Source organism: Solanum verrucosum, unplaced genomic scaffold (assembly GCF_900185275.1).
Source record: "Solanum verrucosum unplaced genomic scaffold, falcon-dt-bn FXZP01000040.1, whole genome shotgun sequence".
NCBI classification, from domain to species: Eukaryota; Viridiplantae; Streptophyta; class Magnoliopsida; order Solanales; family Solanaceae; genus Solanum; species Solanum verrucosum.
In genome coordinates, this window is record NW_026020323.1 from 1,704,176 (window position 1) to 1,708,699 (window position 4,524).

The 4,524-nt window shown below is 31.0% G+C and overlaps 1 pseudogene; it reads left to right on the forward strand.

The window, feature by feature from the left end:
• LOC125835535 (probable pectinesterase 8) lies at positions 1–2,278 on the forward strand (annotated as a pseudogene).
• The last annotated feature ends 2,246 nt before the right edge of the window (positions 2,279–4,524 follow it).

Here is a 4,524-nt window from a genome sequence, read left to right on the forward strand (position 1 = left end):
AATCCTAAGGCCATATATTTCCCAATTTTCATAGCAATCTTTGCTGTTTTAGCATCAACTCAACCGTCCCGAACGTACTTCAACTGATTTCTTGATCGATGCTCTACAGCTTTATCGTTATGTATTGTTAATTGCCATCACCATCACCATCACCATCATGATCATCATCGTCATGACACTGACACTGACGATGATAAGGCAAGACAATCCCCCTGTGACAAATTTACTCCAAATTTTCCAATTATAGACCCTAGTAACACGTCAATTATCTGCGTTGATCGTAATGGATGTTGCAATTTCACCACAGTGCAAGCTGCAGTTGATTCTGTTGGGAATTTTAGTTCCAAAAGAAGTTTAATATGGATAAACAATGGCATTTATTTGTAAGTTGGAGTAGTTATTACTCACTCTCTTTGTTTCAATTTACGTGGCATAATTTGATTTTCGATAGTCAAGACTTTTGGATTTTTGATCATCAATTAGGACATGGAAGCTTTCAATTTTTTGAAATAAAATTTACGTATTTAAAAACTAGATACGTAACGTATTTTTGATTTGTTTGATTGAAAATGCAGTGAAAAGGTGATTATTCCAAAAACAAAAACATTTCAAGGGCAAGGGTATACGACAACAGCTATTGTGTCATTGTGTGGAATGACACAGCCAATTCTGCAAATGGAACATTTTACAGTGGCTCTGTCCAAGTTTTCTCTACCAACTTCATTGCCAAGAATATTAGTTTCATGATATATAAATATAATATCATCATCGAACTTTTGTTTTTTTGGTTTCTCCTTCGGTACCCGCATTAACGCTCGATTAAATTTAGATTATATTCACGTCAGAAAGTACCACATTGGGGTAAAACGCTCACTAATAAAGGCGATTTTGTACCTTCTCTTTCTCTTTCATTTTCATGCAGAAAAAAGTATAACTATTACTCCCTCAGTCCAGTCGGTTCAACATACTGAAAATAGATATTCACTTTTACTTGTCCAGTTTGAAAATCCAAGTATTTTATGCATAATTTAACCTTACTATTAGGGATGATATAGTAAATACTAGTAGTATTTTTTTAATTGATTGTTTGAGTGTTTCAAATCAAATACAGACAAATAAATATAAATAGAGGGAATGTTTTGCTAATTGTAATTCCATTATCTACAATATTCGCATTCAGCGACCAGTCATAAATTATAATTAAGGAGACTCAAAAAATTTGAATTCTAAATAACACAACGATCTTGTGAACTAAATTTGTTTTTGAACAACCTTTGTCACTACACTAGAAACTTCCCTTGTGTCTCAATAATTTATATGTACACGAAATTCAACTATTTTTTTCCACATTATAAATTTTAAACGAACGGTATTCAATTGAACGAAATCACATTAATACATAGTTGCACCCGTACATACTTTAAGTTTACAATAAATACAGAATGTAGCTCCAATGCCGGTACCCGGGGCAGTAGGAGCACAAGCAGTGGCAATTAGGATAGCCAGAGATGAAGCTGCCTTTTGGGGTTGTGGATTTTTCGGAGCTCAGGATACCCTTCATGACGATCGTGGTCGTCATTACTTTAAGGATTGTTATATTCAAGGTTCCATCGACTTCATTTTTGGCAATGGCAAATCAATCTACGAGGTACACAAATTATAGTATTAATTAATATTTCACTTAATATAAAAAAAATAAAATTATATATACAGACGTACGTGTTATTTTTTTAAAATTCTAATAGTTTCAAGTGTGCGAATGTAGAACTGTCAATTAATATCAATAGCAAGCCCAGTAGCCCCAGGAGTGAAGTCGATAAATGGGGCAGTAGCAGCACACGGCAGAGCTACCAAAGACAAAAATAGTGGTTTCGCTTTCGTGAATTGCACTTTAGGAGGCAATGGTAAAATTTGGTTGGGGCGTGCATGGAGGCCTTACTCCACAGTCGTCTTTGCTAACATTTTTATGACGGATATCGTGAATCCTTAGGGTTGGAACGACTTGAATGACCCTATGAGAGACCAGTTGAGTAACATTATTATCATTTCATCTAAGAATATAAATTATATATCGCAATACAAATTACATTCTTTGATTAATTTTTAACTTAATTATTATAGGACAATTTTTTATGGGAAGTATAATTGCTCCGGAGCAGGATCCAATATGGCGCTGAGGGTGCCATATGTTCAAAAACTTAACGATACACAAGCTCTTCCATTCCTCAACTCATCTTTTATTGATGCTGATTTGTGGCTTCAATCTTTCTCCTCTTAGCAACTTCTCCTTCTTTGTATTTTCTCTCTCTAATTATAAATTTATGTGCGATGAACTCGATTCCATAATATTCCAAAATTGAACGGCATTGTTGTAATATTATTTCAGATTTGTCTTGTATATATATGAAAATACACATTGACACTATTATAGATGAACTTTTACTTAGTAATTAGTGTATTTTAGTCTGTTGAGAAAAAATATTTGTCTTATTTTTCAAATTATGCTTAGAGAGAGTTGCTTGGATGGTAAACACCCGTAACTTTCAACCTTAAGATTGTGAACTCGAGTCTCTAACAATATGAAAAGGTGGTTCTGAGGGAGAGGTAAAAAATAAATAAATTATTAATTCTATTAATTAAAGATAGATATCTTTAATTACCTGTAAAGTGTATACTATCAAATGTGAAAGAAGTTAATTATTAAACACAATATGATAGAAGAAAAAGCTCAAAATAGTCCCTTGTTATCTTTGGGCTAAAACTCATAATTATTCTTGTTTCTTTTTCTCCACATAGAACACTTATAATCCCTTGTGTTTGTAATTTTAGTGCTTTTTTGGTTCTCCCTCAATTTTTACATTGATTTTATCTAGAATTTAGTATATGGATTGTTCAATCGTCTTCCTCTATATTTAATATAAACAACAATTTTATGAGAGAGAAAAGTGAGAAGAGGAGTGCTCTTTATTATTTTGTACGGTCCAAAAATCATTACAACTAAATCAAATATATATATTTATTTTTCGAACTATATCAATTTGTTATAGATAAATAACATTGCAAGGAAAGAAAAGTTTATATTATTACATGTGAAATATGATGCGGTGAACCTCTCAATCTCAAGAAAATATATTTGATGGAGGACTAAAATTGTATCAATACTATACATATGAAAGACTATTATTACTCTATATCACAGAACAAAAATGACCATGAATCTAAATCCAAAGCCAAAGATATGGATTATTTTAAGCTTTTCTCCAATATTATACATTACCAAAGAACATGTCTTCTTCTTAAGACACATGAAGATAAATTGACGACGAAATTTATTCTATTATTTTATTATATTCCTTGATTAGAAAAAGAAATAAATTCTCTTCTTCATTTATACCTATAGGCTATATTCTTTCGTAGCTTAGTTATCTTCTTTTTAAGTGTTAAAAGGAGAATTTTTAAAGAACTAAAACGACCGTACTATATAAAAGGGAAAAGGGTACGGAAAATACTCTAACTTTGGCCGAAATTGTTGTAACGATACCAAACTTTATGGAGGACCTTTTACCCCCTGCACTATTTAATAGTGTATTTTAAAGGTATATATGTGCCCACGTGGACACATTACTATTTAAAATGATGCAATATTTATGATGTCCACGTAGGCATATGTATACCTTTAAAATACACTATTAAATAGTACAACGGGGTAAAAGGCCCTATCCAAAGTTTGGTATCGTAACATCAATTTCGACCAAAGTTAGAGTATTTTTCAGACAATTTTCCCTTTTATATAGTACGGTCGTTTTAGTTCTTTAAAAATTCTCCTTTTAACACTTAAAAAGAAGATAACTAAGCTACGAAAGAAAATAGCCTATAGGTATAAATGAAGAAGAGAATTTATTTCTTTTTCTAATCAAGGAATATAATAAAATAATAGAATAAATTTCGTCGTCAATTTATCTTCACGTGTCTTAAGAAGAAGACATGTTCTTTGGTAATGTATAATATTGGAGAAAGTTTGGTATCGTAACATCAATTTTGACCAAAGTTAGAGTATTTTTCAGATCATTTTTCCTATATAAAAATCAAAAGTGTAAGAGAGAGATCAACTGTGATCACAAATAAGCAACATCTTTTTCTTTTTATATAACACATATCTTATTGTTAATCAATTACAATTTTGTGCAATATATATATATATATATATATAGACACACACTAATAGTACATATACAATATGCTTACACCTAAGAGAATTGTGTCTATAATTTAGGGATACATCATACATATATCAGTGTATATATGTAATAAAATATGAAAGAAGAACTTTTGCAAACATCCACTATAATAAACTTAATTATGCTTCATAGCTATAGTTTGCATATTTACGGGCTATAGTTATAGTTTAAGCTGTCTCGTTTGTATAATTCGCGGATTTGTATAATTCGCGAGTACATTTGTATAATTTCATTGTTTTTGTATAAACTCGAAATAACGAATTTATACAATTACAAACATCAGAAG